The 15682-nt window shown below is 41.4% G+C and overlaps 1 protein-coding gene across 1 annotated transcript in view; it reads left to right on the top strand.

The window, feature by feature from the left end:
* Nucleotides 1-15682, top strand: part of LOC115786692 (N-alpha-acetyltransferase 15, NatA auxiliary subunit-like) — a 56813-nt gene that overhangs the window by 23616 nt on the left and 17515 nt on the right.

Below are 15682 nucleotides of genomic sequence, written 5' to 3'. Positions count from 1 at the left end.
AGAATCAAATGAATGTGTTTTTATTGCTTATCTTGACTGATTATTCCCATTCTGCATCCGCATTCGACAGCGAGAGCATCACAAATTGCTGAAACAGCAATAAAAGGTTTGGCCGTGGGGGGTGGTGGTGGTGGGGGGAGTAACCTTCTCTTAAAGCTCCTTAAAAGGACTCTATATACTAACTTTGTTAGGTAACCTGTTCAACTTCTCATTAGGTTGATCATCAAATGTCAGTAATTCAGTGCATTTAGGCATGTAGGTCAGGACGACCTGTTGAATTCAAACCAAGCATCAGAATGGGAAGAAAGGTGATTTAAGTAACTTTGAATGTGGTTTGTGTTAGACAGGCTGGTCTGAGTGTTTTAAAAAATGCTGATCTGCTGGGATCTTCCTGCAAACCACTGATTGAATTTGATTTTTTAATTTATTTTGAACATACAACTATAAATAAAGTAACAACAAAATACACAGTAAACAGACAGCAAGTTTAAAAAAAAAATCAAGTTGTCAAGAATATCTTTAAACAGCACACAATTACATACTCGAACCGTCTCTAGGGTTACAGACTGGTGGAAAGAAGAGAAACTATCCAGGGAACGGCAGCTCTGTGGGTCAAATACCTCGTTAATGTCAGAGTCAGAGGAGAAAGGCCAGATGGCTTGAGCTGATGGAAGGGCAACAGTAACTCCAATTACCATCAGCTAGAACAGGAAAGGCTCCAAATCACAGAGCTCACCAAAATGGCACAGCAAAGCTGAGTTTTCATTCGTGCTGCAGCATTTGGATGGTAGAGTCACAGCTTGAAGCATGGATCCATCCTGCCTATAATCAACGGTTCGGGCTGGTGGCGGTGGTGTAGTGGGTGTGGGGGATATTTTCTTGGCACATTTTGACTCGATCCGTCGTTTTGGACACCACAGCCTACCTGAATATTGTTTGCTAACCACGTCCATCTGTCCCTCTGTGACCACAGTGTAGCCATTTCTGATGACACACCAGGTCACAGAGCTCAGATCATCCCACACTGGTTTCTCAAACATGACGTGAGTTCACTTGATTCAAACGGCCTAAATCCAGCAGTGCACCTCTGGAACTGGAGATTCCCATCGTGAATCTGCAGCTACTGTGATGATGCAGTCACGTCAGTATGGATCTCTGAGGAATGTGTCCAGCACCTTGTTGAATCGATTAGAATTAAGGAAGTTCTGAAAACAAAAGGGGGTCCAACCTGGGACAAGTGTACCTTAATAAAGTGGCCATGAGTGTATTCTTTACTAAGAACGTGTTTACTCCATACATGTCCACCCCAAAGTACGTCATGTGTGATATCTGCAGTTACTGATCACCCTCCATATCTCACAGTGACTTTAAGCCCACCCGTTTGCTTTAAGTGGCAGCAAAGGTCAAAGATAATGTGGGAAAATCCTACATTTAAACTGGGTAAAATGGTTTCATTCCACTTTTTAACGTTCAGTTGTCAAACATGTAAATATTTTTTAGGCGTGTCAGCCCTGTGGTAGAAGGCTGAGCTGTTCAAAAGTCTACAAATTCACAAATATTAATAAATTGAACAGCTCAGTATTAATTTAGAGGAGAAAAGCGGCACTGAAGTTCTTTCGTGGCAAAGATAAGAACAGATCCTTCTCTTATATTTCAAATAGTTTTGTAGAGGCTAATGATATTTTGGAAAAGACCAAAGTTCAACAGCCTGGAAAAGCACCACAGAAGAAGAATGCAACGTTTAGTGACGTCAGCGGGTCACAGGCTCGATGCAGTTACTGCAAACAGAAGATTTGCAACTAAATATTAAATCTTATTCACTTCAATCCATTTTAACTGTCCCAATACTTTTGCTGACAGGAAAAATGAGTGGGTCCAGACAAAAGGTGCTCTCTTCATAACTGTGTATCAGATCCAAATACCTGGAAATACAATAAAAGCTGAGATGTTGATCTTTTGTCTCATATTGATTTTTTTTTTTTTTTAAACCCAAATGTTTTGTTCTACAGCAAAACAAAAAGGACCGGCCTCACCGTTCAGTACCTTTGGAGGGCAGTGTAACCTGCTGCTCTCAAGTTGCTGTTACTTTTAATTTGAACTAAACTTGTGAGATTTTACAGTGCAGCTAAAGCTAATTCACCCTGTTCATGTTTGCTGGAGATAGACTGAAATAGCACACAATAGAACTATACTTAGAACTATGGTTGCTAAAAGCTAACTAGCAGAGCACGAATAAATGCTTTCAACTACTGACTGAACTTTGGGATTTTACAGGATGGAATAACTTTATTAAAGATCAATTCAATTTAAATTATTTTTACTCTAAACTTTAGGTCATCAGCTCAGCTGAGCTACAAAACTGCTGCAACAACATGTTTGTCTCCCTGAAACAATCCAGTGTTTCAAACCCCAGCAGTATCTCAGCCAGATGTGAATGTATGCGTATAAAATGACTGAGTCAAGTATACGTCACATGATAAACTTTTTATTTACACTAAATAAAAGTTGAGGAAGAGACAAACTAGAAAGAAGCAACAAACAGGCGACTCCTACAGACGGGAACCAACAAGCTCCTAGAGGACAAGAAAAGAGACGGGTCGTGTTTCATTTATATTTATCACACCAGATGCTACAACGCTCATAATAATATTAAAATATGCAGCAGATTGGTTTTCACATTTAATTTCAGTATTTAAAAACACTCACCTGTGAGTTTTGTGGGTTATTCCAGGCCGTTCCTCACTTGGTACATGCACATCTGTGCTGTGCTGTTTGAAGAGCTGCAAATGGAACACCAAGACGGAAGATGCATTTTTATTCATTCCCCTCTCTAAAATACACCACGTCATAATCTTAACTTCTTCACTTCTGTGCAGATCTGCAACAAATGATTGTCTTTAATGGAAGGCTAAAACCCAGGAAACTAGCTAAATTTAAAAAAGCTGAACTCTCCTCTTGATAAAGATGGATTCTTAAAAAACCACTAAAAGCCCGGTACCGGGGATGCCATCCTCTGATGCACCAAGCTTCAGCGGGAATCAAAAATAAAATATTTAAAATGCATTTTCAAAACAATTGTTGCTCATTGCTGCCCTCTGCTGTGTAAAACAATGAGAAACGATGAGATCTGGTTGATGCACACAGTGGAGCAGGTAATGGAACGAACTAGCGTTTATATTCATCCAGTTCTTTTTTTACACACACTCAGCACACACGAGGATGCTGTTTTTTGTGAACACACTCAGACCTGATTGAAACGAGCTCTGATCAGCTGAGGGCCAGTTTAGCTCACTGGTTGAGGAGCGTCCGTATGCCTCATGGCTGAAACGCAGCGGTGCGAGTCTGACCTCTGACCCTTTGCTGCAGGTCCTCCCCCCCGCCCTCTTTATACAGTCTTCTCTTCACTGCTAACACTATCAAATAAAGGCAAAAAGCCCCCCTCCCTCCTCCAATCAGCCTCTGCAGACCAAAAACTCAGTTTTCCATCTTAGAGTGAATCAACTCTGTTTTATTTAGACTCAGATTTTATTTACCAAGCCCCAAAGGAAAGCAGATGTTCCAAAGGCAAGCCCCACTCGGAACCAGTTTGGTTTGGCCATTTCAGGCTTGGAGCTTGTGAAAGCAGACCTGGAGCCAGCTGAAACAATGAGAACAGAAACAGCAAAAAAAAAACAGCATGAAAAAAAAAACACAGTCTTTGTATGGGCAACCAGCCAATACTCATCCAATCATGAAGTAACTTAAATGGAAAAAGCACAAATCTGAGGTACTGAGGACACTTTGTACCTCTGCACCACAGAGGAACTACTCTACTTTTTAATTCACTACATTTATGTAGCACCTCTACTTACTACGTACTTTACTTATGATGTTTTGCAGGGACACACTGACTGTGAATTCTGAGTTGAGAACCAATACTAATATTTTTTTCAGTCTATTTACTTTTTTTTTTTTTACTACACATTTTTTTCCATGGTTAAAAAAAAAAAAAAAAAACTTCAATAAAATTATATATATATAAAAAAAAAAAAAACTGACCCTGAACTGAAGAACCTAATCTGCAAAACTGAGGTGACAAAAGTTATTCATTAAGGTCATTGATCTGATGAATGAAAATGAACATGGTGAATAGTACAGCAGACATTTTTCACACACTGGCTATTTTTACTGCATTAGACCTTTTCTCACTTGTACTAACATACTATTACTGCATTTACACATTCTATATTGCCAAAATTATTCACTCATCAGTACCAGTCAAAAGTACCATTCATATGAACGGGTGAGTGTGTCCAAACTTTTGAACTTGAGTGATGTCCCATTCTTAATCCACAGGGATTGATATGTCAGCCCACCCTTTGCTGCTGTAACAGCTTCAACTCCTTCCACAAGTTTAGGAATGTTTATGGGACCGTTCTTCCAGAAGTGCATTTGTGAGGTCAGACACTGGTGTTGGCTGAGAAGGCCTGGCTCACAGTCTCCGCTCTATGTCATCCCAAAGGTGTTCTGTCAGGTTGAGGTCAGGACTCTGTGCCGGCCAGTCAAGCTCATCCATGTCTTTATGGAGCTGCTTTATTCACTGGTGTGCAGTCATGTTGGAACAGGAAGGGGCCATCCCCCAACTGTTCCCACAAAGTTAGGAGCATGAAATTGTCCCAAATGTCTTGGTATGCTGAAACATTAAGAGTTCCTTTCTCTGGAACTAAGGGGCCAAGCCCACCCCAGAGAAGTCTTGAGTCCAGTGGTGGTGTGCTTTAACCATATAAAGCCAAAACGTGTCGCCTGGGACACAACGTACTTCAAATGTCCTGCTGTTCATGGACTTCTGGCAACAATTACCATAATAAGCCTACGTTGGCTGTGAAGTGCAATTTCTCAGCTTTCAGAAACGGAATTTTTCTGATAGGACAAACGGTCGTGTAATTCGGTAATTCAAAGTGCGTCTGATCAGACGTCTCAGTGGTGATACGCTCGTGTTAACCAGCTGTTCACGGCAGGTAAGGACAGGTCACAGGTGCATCAGCGGTGATCACCTGGTGTTATAGGGTTAAACCACTGCATCCGGCACTTTGCATTGCACTTGGTGATATAAGGCTGGATGCAGCTGCTCGGCTCTGCGCTCTCTACGCGCTGTTCTTGAGCTAATCTGAAGGCCACATGAAGTTTGGAGTTCTGTAGCGACTGACTGCAGAAAGGTGGGAACCGCACTATGTGCCTCAGCATCCACTGCCCCCGCTCGGTCACGTTCCAGGCATACCACTTCATGGCTGAGTTGCTGTCATTCCCAGTCACTTCCACTTGTTATAATACCACCAACAGTTGACTGTGGAATATTATGGTACCACACTGGAATTCACTGAGCTCCTGAGAGCAACACTTTTTTTCACAAATGTTTGTAGAAGTCTGCATAACTGGGTGCTTGGTTTATACACCTGTGGCCATGGAAGCACACCAACTGGCTGATGTTTTCCAGCGACCTGCTGGCCATTGTAGCATCGACAAATACCGCATCTCTGGAAGCGGCATACCACTGGCCACTTTTGGATCCCAGCGTCTCTCATCTGAGCTGTAAACACAAGGTGGATGCTGCTTTCGGGTTTGAAAGTTAAATTGTGGACATTAGAAGCTCATCAGTATGGTGAGCCATTGTGTTATAAAATGACACAACCATAAATATGACCAGAATAGACGCCCTTTATGGAATAGAGTAAGATTTTTGTGCATGCCAGCTTGGAAGCAGCAACAAGAAGCTGAGGTCGCAGAGCCAACAGGGAAAATACCTTCAACCACATTTCTGAAAACATTTGTGTGATCGTCACACTGGTAAGTGAAAACACATTTCACTGTTGTAGTTACATGCTGTAGGGCTGCACTAGAACATAAAGTGTTGTGAATGAAATATTGTTCCATAATAAATGATATAAAACTACTTCATGAATTACTTTGATTTTTAAGACTCAAAGTAGATTTTTGTGCAACTACAAGGTAAGGATGTTATTACGATGCAATATCAAATGCCAACTAAAACTTTATGCTTTGTAAAGTGTGTATGCGATGCTATGAGATGTAAAATATAAACTGAAATACAAAATTTATAAGACAAAAAATAAAATAAATATTAAATGAAATAAAATAAACTATTAACAAAGTGTCTTTGCAGGGCAAGAGATGCAAAAATGTTTGCATGTATCACAGTCCCACATGCGAACATTCAAGGATTTACCATTCTTAAGTGTTTCGATGTGAAGCCGCTCACCAAAAGCGGGTTTTAAGAAAATGTCGGTGAACTTGAGCATCGGTCGCTCCCAAAAATAAAGTGACCATTCATTGTATTCATGAGGATCACCCCCCCTAATTAACCTGTGCCTCGCTGTTGAGCGTTTCCGCATCATCTCCTGCTGCTTCTCCTCTCACGGGTCAGAATGGACTGCGATTGCTCCATTATGTTTCCGATGTCATCAGCTTTGTGCAGTTATTTTAATAAACATTTTTTCCCTGATGAAATCTGGAGGAGTAAGTTACAACTAAATAAACAATTTCTTTAAGACGGCATTAACTGTATTGGTATTTTACCTGCCTTTTCTCAGGAAAGCTGAGTAGATAATCTCGAGAGTTCAGCTACTAAGCTGAATTAAATAACTGCCCCTGTCACTGAAATGCAGCCTTTCTTTAAATGTGGGTTTCCCGACAAAGCAGCTAAATTATTATATATTCTGAAAGAAATTTGGCGTGAACAGATTTCAGTCTCGCGTGTGGACAGAAGCTGTTTTCTCACTGTTAAATCAATATTGATCTATGTTAGAAACGGGGAAACAATTCTGCATGAAAGCACTAAGGTCAGAAGCAGTGCTAAAACCCAGCTTTAGAGAGAGAAATCACCCGTGCCAATGAAGTGCTGCCAGAATGCTAGGCTAGGCTAAGCTAAGCTAAGGTCAGGCTGCGAAACAAACCTACTAGTCGTTATAATACAAAGCGGAAACACGTGCCCTTCAACATTGCAACCACAAATTAATTACCAGCTTGTCACCACTTTACCTCTGCTGACGAAAACAGCTCTGGATAGCATCCGATTAAATATCATTTTAGCTGAAAAGTGCTCCTTTCTCCTGATTCGCGAACCGGTGGTATTGATTAAACTTCCTGTCAGGCCTGATTCCAAGATGACCGAAAAGTCGAACAACCCTCCATGAGCACCCTGCACTTTCATTTGATTTCATTTTAAATTTTAAAAAACGCTTTATATATAACCATAACCCGATTTTGCGTTAGACAATCAAATTCAGGAATGAGTTTGATAGTTAAGAAACTACTCTTTACCACTAACTGTACTTATTGAATTTTAATTCATTTTTGTGAAAGCACAAATATTATTGAAAACCTGTGCTGCTTAGTGAATAACGTGAATAACAATATATATTATATATAATATATATATTATATATATATATATATATATATATATATATATATATATATATGGCGGTCTGAGTCCATATAAGCAAGAAAGAATATAAGCAACAGAAATATAACTGAAGCCATACCAGCTCAGACATCGCCCGGATTAACAAGGTCCACGTCAGGTGTTGAGGAAACAGGATACTGATGATAAGTGGACTACTGGAACTGACCTGAAAGATAGGGTCATGGCTAAGATGGAAACCTGGACCCCTCGAAGCCGATTAACAAAACTATGCGAAGTAGCCTCTGAAAGTCTGCTAGAAACGAATGCAGCACTACGGACAATCCTTACTTCGACCATCACTGAAACCACTCCATCTATAATGAATGAATACCTTTATTAGTCCCACAATGGGGACATTACAGTTAACAGCAGCAACAGTGATCCTTGAGATGCTTGGCTTATAAGATGAACAGCCACACCCTCCATGGAAAAGACAACTAGAGGCTAAGATCAAGGCAGCAGGGAGGGAAGTCAGCCAGCTATCAGAGGTGCAGAAAGGTGTGATGGAGAGGGGTGCCTAAGAGGTATATGCCAGAAGAAGTATATGCCACACACATGTACATGCATACATACATGTAGTCACCATCAAGATCAGTAGAGGTCTACCACACTAGGCAAGACCCCAGGTGCAGGCTGGCCCTGAGACAATTCAGCACATAACAGCAGGGTGCAAGATGCTAGCAGGCAGGGCTGACATGGGACACCATAACCAAGTGGCTGGTATAGTATACAGGAACATCTGTATACTAACCCCCTCATTCTCAACACTCTCATTCTCTGGCTGAGAATGAAAGGCAAACTTTTGATGCCTAACCAACCAGACACTGTAGTGGTGGACAAGTAGAGGAAGAAAACTGTAGTCTTAGATGTTGCAATACCAAGTGAGAAGCAAGAAATGTGAGAATGTGAGAATCTTGATAAATACTGAAGGAAATGAGTTTTTATGAAGCTTTAAATATACTCATGGTATATGTTTGCCCTTACCATCCTACGTCTATTTGCCTGAGAAATTTGTCTTAGACTGGAAAATAAACATAGTTGATTAAAAATACAGAAGCACAGAATGTTTGGTGTCAAGAACACTGTGTTCCTTCTGGGTATGTCTCTAACTAACAGATGCAAGTACTCTGTCACGGCAATGGTCAGCCACTGACGGAGACCAAACAAACGATAAAGGGAGACTCCGAGGTCATCTGAACACCCAGCTGCTGAAATTCTCTGTTTCCACATTTTGTTTTGTATAATGATGTAACCAATGTTGATAAGCTGTGACTACATGAAACTGTGGGCTGAAGAAGAGTGTGTGAGCACTTCATGTCATATTCAGTAGCACACTGGGCATGGTATGCGGCTCTGACCCAGATTAATCTGTAAACTGTGTGACAAATGGATATTAAATGTAATAATTGTTTATTCCGTTGTTTTGTGTCATTCCTGTTCCGGCCAGTTGGGAATCTATCTATCTATCTATCTATCGAGAGAGAGGAGAGATGCATCTGTGCAATAAGCCATACGCTTTTAAATTCATAGCCATTTCAACAGAGTTTGGTTGGCACCTGCTTTGGCAACACAAGCACGCTGACTGTAATTCTTACACACTCTCCATCCAACATGAGAAGTATCACTGTGTAAAATGAACATTGGTTTAATTGCTGTCTCAGCTGATGCAAGGTGTGATGTCACTCCCGTGCAAACTCCATGTGGTCGCCTGGACACCTCCGACCTGTGTGCTGGGCCTCACACGCAGACTCAGAACAGGCTGACCCGAGGAGAAGCACGTCGGGCCATTTTGCTCGGAAGGGGGCCTCGGCTTCAACACGTGAGAGGGAGAGAGAGGAGTGAGAAGAGAACGAACAGCCCGGTATCTCTGCTTTCCGAGAGGATATTATTCATGTTTGAACCGACAGAGGCATAGGAAGCCAACACAATGCCCACAGTCACTCTGCCGCCAAAGGAGAACGCCCTCTTCAAGAGAATTCTGGTAGGTTGAAATACCTGGGATCACGTTAGCTTGTTGGCTAATGGTAGTTTGCCAAGTAGCCGTCAATTGTAGAAGCGAGAGCTAGCGGCCAGTGAGTTGATAGGGAATTAGGGAAAAATTCGGTTCGCCAGGTGCATCGTAATTATCACGGCACTGTTATTTAGTAGTAGGTGGAACACTGAGAAAACAGTACAGCTGAGTAACAGCCAGTCATGTGGTGTTGTAGCTATGCTGGTTGGCCTTGCAATACATTCAAAGTATACAAATACAAAGCTGTTTGAGAGATGACAACCATGTACAAATTGTGATGGCGGATTGCTTTAGCTTTCTGGTTTAACGGCTGCAAATTGGAAACGTATTTGGCTGCACTGTCAGTCTACGTTTGTCCGGTGAGTGCGGTCCTAAACAGTTAGCAGCTAGTTGGAGTAGTTAAGTTCAGTGGCTGCAGCAGCTAGCCACCGTATCTGCCGGTAACTTGTCAAATGGAGATGTAACAGGGAACTTTGTTACTGTTTTCTCGTGTAGCATAGACAAGAAGGCTCATTGGCTTATTAAGTAATTTGAATTCACATGAACTATAAACACGCCATCGTCTTGTACAGTTACCCTCTGCTGTGTGCCGTTTGACAGTTGTTTACTGTGGGTTAAACTGTATGTACAGTCAGACACATTATAAGGAAGAAGCTCAGAACTCACAAGAGTTCTGTATTGAAATCTGTTGCAGGAACCTTTTAACAACGTTTTAGAGCAAAATCAAGTTTTAAGTTTGAAGAGTTTATTCAAATCAGATTTAACTAACGCATGCAGCTTTCACGTTCCTATGACCGCTGATATTGAAGTTAAAAGTGGTTGAGAATAACTGTTCAAATAAGATGTGTCTACCGATAATGCTCGGTACTGTTGCTCCTATAAGGACCTTGATTCCAGTCCTGCAAAGATTTTCTGTTTCAGAGGACTTGCTGAGAAGCACCTGCTGCATGTTCCTGGAGAATTGAGAAGACTGTTATTTTTTATTGACTTATTTATATTTTGATTCCATCAGTTTTCTGGACCAGTGAAGTGTTAAAAAAAAATCATTTTCTGCACAATGTTTTTTTTTTCTCCTGTTTTCATATCAGCACTTATGGGCAGTAAATACACTGATACCAATGTATTGTGCGAAGCCAGCATTAGCATTGTTGTCAGCAAGCTCTAGTTAATTCAGCATTTCCAGCATTAATAGAATTGTGTACAATTCTAACACTCCAACACTAACATTTTTCTTTATATCAGGGGTTATTTCTTCCTGTCAGACAGATAGTGTTGTGTGAATTGGCAGGATATCCACTGAGATGGCTGTGAGCGGGGCTGCTTGTCTGATTTCATCTTATCCACAGCCCTCCATCATCAAGTGCTACTTCCTCCATTTTTATCAGGAAGGCAGCGTTAGGAGTATGTGATGCTTTCCTTTTGCTGGCTGCAGGAAGGATGGTGTCATTAGCACACAGTGTTTGCGTTTAGCACATCTACAGTAATGCCCATTTCGTGGACTTTCTCCCAACTCTGCAGCTTCAGGTGGCTCATGTAATGTGTTTCGCCCTTTTTCGCAGAGATGTTACGAGCACAAGCAGTACAGAAATGGCCTGAAGTTCTGCAAACAGATCCTGGGCAACCCCAAGTTTTCTGAGCATGGAGGTAAGAGCCTGACTTTGCCCGGCACTATGCTGCTCACACTAGACTGATACACCATGTTGGACTATCAGCCACTTTCTGCTATGTTTGACGGGTTACTTCACAAGTTTTTACACACAATGTGAGGTGGTGATTGTTGTGTAATTGTGTCTCTGTTGCTTCATTTAAAAACACAGTCACCCTTCTATACAGCTGAATAAGCATAAAAAATCTTGGTGTGAATACATTCAGAAACCAGAAAATTTGCATCTTTACAGGAAACACTGGTTCTCTGTTTCAGAATACTAGTTCAACACTTGAGGTTGTACATGAGTAACATTAATTTACACATTGTAAAAACACAAGCAGCGTGTTATTATTGGTACTGTATACCGCAATAAACTGTAAGGGAAATATAATAAAATGGATGGAAAATGAACTGGTACTGAAATAGGGTTTTTCTATTCTGACTGAGCACCAAACCACCAACGCCCAGCATAGCATTCTTACTGGGATGAACTAAGAATATCATGATACCAGAGGTTCAACAGTCAGTAACAGCCACAGTGGAATTACATAATTCTCAGCATCCAATTTGATACCAAGAAGTTTGATTAAGAAGTTATTTTAAATCTGTGACATGTTGGTGGCACAAAATTTTATTTAATATGTTAGCCAGTGGCGGTTTCTGATATGGGCGACATGGGCAGCCGCCCAGGGCGGCATTTCATCTAGGGCGGCATGACCGCCCCCCTTCCCCCAATGCATTGCGATCGCCGCAGCAGCGCCTACCGCACTACTCCACTTGTGGGGTAATGGGCGCCCTCTGCCTGCTGTGTATTGCATGTAGCTTTCTGCAATGGTCAGACAGGTTGTAACAGAAGGAAAGGGGCAGGCGGGGGATTCTCTGTCTCTCTGTCACTGCTTCACTAGATCGTCACACACACACAGCGCTGCCCCGCCCCCTTCTCCTGCGAGTCAAGTGAAGCAGTGATGGCGTGAGAGTGAGACAGTCAGCCGGGTTCATTCATTCATGCCTGTACAGTTTTGGCCTGGTTACAGCCAACAGTAACTGCTGAATTATAAATAAAGGCAACTCACCCAAAGCTCTGTATATTTACCTCCGCCAAGGAGGTTATGTTTTCGGTCGCGTTGTTTGTTTGTCTGTTTGTCTGTCTGTTTGTCAGCAGAATTACTCCAAAAGTTATGAACGGATGTCACTGAAATTTTGTGGAGCGGTTGGAAATGACAAGAGGAAGCAGTGATTAAATTTTGGTGGCGATCCAAATCACGATCTGGATCCAGGAATTTTTTTTAAGGATTCTTCAGTATTGCGGGATACAGGCAGAGCCTTCCCCTTTAAGAGACACCACCCACTTTTCTCTGCCCCGTGTGTGTGTATGCGGGCTAGCGTGGGAGACGAGCGCGAGGGAAAAAGTGTGTTCGGTGGCGGTGGAAAAAGGAATAAAAGTTCTGTTGCTAAAATCCTTCGACTTGCTGCATTTCTCCGCCTTGCTAAAGGTGACCCACATGGATGAGCAAGTTAGTTACCAGCCACGAGCCAAGCGAAGTAGAGACCAGAGGTCTCCCTACTACGGTTAGGAGCCGCGATCTGGTCGAGGTAACACACTATTGCGGGATAGGGGGTTATTGTTGTCTGGGAAAGATGAAAGATTATTTCAAAGTATTTAGATACACGTATTACAGCGTCAGTGACCCTATGGCCTTAGCGGAGGTTTGCGCTCTCTGAGTGCTTCTAGTTAAATATATATCACACCTGGTGCTATTAACATGAGTTTCAATGGAGGTTTTGTTGTGTTGGGCTGGCAACTGTCAGTCAGATCTGACAACCCTGTGGATGGGCGGTGGTTATAACCTATTCAGCTTCAGTGCAAATTACGGCAGATGGAAAGGAAAAGGTCAAAGCCACCAGGTGTGCAGTTTAGGAAAAAGAGAAAAGAACAACAGGAGAAATAAGCAAAGATGAAGGTAAGCAGAAGCTGTGTAATATTTCAGTTTCTTCCATGTTTTTTCAAATAAAATTTAAAAGAAATTCTGAGTGTGCCTGTGATGGTGGGGAGACCTTCAGTTAAAAGCTGTCTGTCAGACCATGGCAGAAAGCTACATGCACCACACAGCAGGTGCTCATTACCCCCCAAGTGGAGTAGTGCGGTAGGCGCTGCTGCGCGATTGCTATGGGGGGTTGGGGTGGGGGTGGGAGGGCGCCGGCAGGGATGCTCGCCCAGGGCGCCAAACAGGCTAGGACCGCCACTGATGTTAGCATTATATTGTGTTGGTTGCTGAGTAGGCTACTAATGTTGCCATGAGGGCCAATATTAGTTACATTATTTTAGCTTAAGCTAAAGGCTTAAATGTGTATATATAACATTAGCCATTTATTACATTTTAGCCTGTGGAACATAGCTGATTTGGTTTCAGCAGAAATAGTACTAACTTTTTGTATCTACAGTACTGTGCAAAACTCTTGAGCCACCCCTCACTTTTTGTATTTTGCTTCCAAGGAGCCGGGCTTGTAATTTTTAAAGTGTTTCAAAGTGGTTTTTCAGGCTTTCTGAAGACCTTTCAAAGTTTTTCTTTGGACATTTGCTGCCTTTTCACTCCTTTTCAGTCTAGTCCATTGTATCTTTTGGTACTTTGTTACTAGCAGCCTGTCACAAAACACAGTCTGTTTTCATATTTTAATTTCTTTGGTTGAATCTATGAAAACTGCCAAAGACAGCACAATTTTATAGACACAAAATTATATTTTTGCACCAGCAAGATGATTCCCAAAGAGCTATTAACTGAAAAGTTGATGTATCTTGGCAGTGCGTCCTCTCCACCTGTCCAGAAAACTGGACAGTAGAAAGAAGAGGCAGGCCTAAAAAACTATCTGCAGTAGATAAACAGTATCTGAATCTTAATGTCCTTAAACACAGAACATAAGACAACTTTGATCCATCTGCTGTTTTAAGCCTCATCAGAAATGGTCTCAGTGGAAAGGTGACTGTCGAGAAGCCATTCTTAAGAAAGGCTGAAGTATGCCAAATTACACAAGAACTTGAAAATCAGTGGCAACATGTTTTATGAAATGTTTGGTTCAAATTGTCATCAGTATGCATGGAGGAGGAGAAAGGTACAACACTTGGTGTCTACAGCCATATTTAAAACATGCTGGAGGCTCTGTCTGAGAGTTCAGGCTGGGCTAAGCGATAAAGGTTGTCATACCAAGTGATGATTTTAAAACTCGGTAGAATTGTACAGACTCTCTTTTGTCTGCACCCATTTCTCATTTTTCCTAGCAAAATGTAAAGAAATGAAGGGTGTTTCAAGGCTTTTGCACACTGCTGTATGTTACTGCCTTCATTTCTGGAAGAATTGCAATGCTGACCAAATTGCTGCCCTATGGTACCCATGGTACACAAAAAACAAAACAAAACCCCCCAAAACTGTCGTCGCGTTCTCAGTAGAGGTGTAACAGTTCACTGCAGTTAACCCATAACTGCGGTATAAAGGCCGAACAGATCACAGTTATTATACTGAGGAAAAAAAAAGATCTAAACAAATTGGAGGTCCGTCTGTTTTACCCTCTGTACCCCATAGCGGCCGTCTTACGTTTCCCTATAATGGTCATGGCTGGCTGTCGTGTTTCTACTACTGTTTGTGTATAAAAACATTTTGATACACATTATATTTTGGCATATTTTAATAATGACATCTATTTACTCTGGAGGAGGCTGTAAAACTTTGTGAAAAGAGTTCAAAACAAGTCTGAGCTGAGTTGTTAAGGATTTCCAGGACTTCTCTGTGTGTAACCAGTTATTTCAGAAAGAGCTGCTGATTTGGCTGTTTTTGGCTCGTGTCGCTGAAACTTTCTTCAGGGTGGATTGTGGATGACTCGGACACTTAGCACATAAACTCTCATATGATGTGAGAATGTAATCAAGCTGTTCATCAGAGGGAAAGTGTGATTTTTAGGAGATTAAATGGCATAATGTTAGCTTATAACCAGCTGTTGTTGATTAGCCTGTTCCTGTCAGCTGTCTGTAATCAGGAAGGTCACAGGTCTGATCTGCTGAAAATCAGTAATTGCGGCAATATTGGGAATAAAGAAGCATGAGGTGATAATAAGGTGATATGTAGCTATACCGCTCAGATGATAAAGAGATACTGATCTAGGGTCTGTTCTCATGAATCTCATTAGAAGAGGATTATTTTGTTAGCTTTTTTCCTGAGGAATGTTGTGTTGCTTTGTGTGTTAGTAGTGAAACAACAACAGACCTCTCACGTGATATGTAGACATTGATCAGTTCATCATCAGTTATCATTTTTCTGGTCAAATGTTGCTTTTATGTTCATTGAAAGGTTTTTGTTATTGTTTGCAGGAAAGAAAGAAAGAAATTCTAAGTCATTTGTTTGTTTTGGTCACATCATCATTTGATCCAGAAAAAATAATTTCATATATGCAAATAAACTGAAATTTATCCAACCGTTGCTTCTGTACCGCAATATGAACCAAACTGTGGAGTTTTGTACTGTTACACCTTTTAGCTTTCAGAATCTTGGTATTGAAAACTGTTCAGATGAAC

Source organism: Archocentrus centrarchus, chromosome 10 (assembly GCF_007364275.1).
Source record: "Archocentrus centrarchus isolate MPI-CPG fArcCen1 chromosome 10, fArcCen1, whole genome shotgun sequence".
Taxonomy (NCBI): domain Eukaryota; kingdom Metazoa; phylum Chordata; class Actinopteri; order Cichliformes; family Cichlidae; genus Archocentrus; species Archocentrus centrarchus.
Note: the sequence above shows the minus strand (reverse complement) of the source record. Positions and strands in the feature narration are given on the sequence as shown.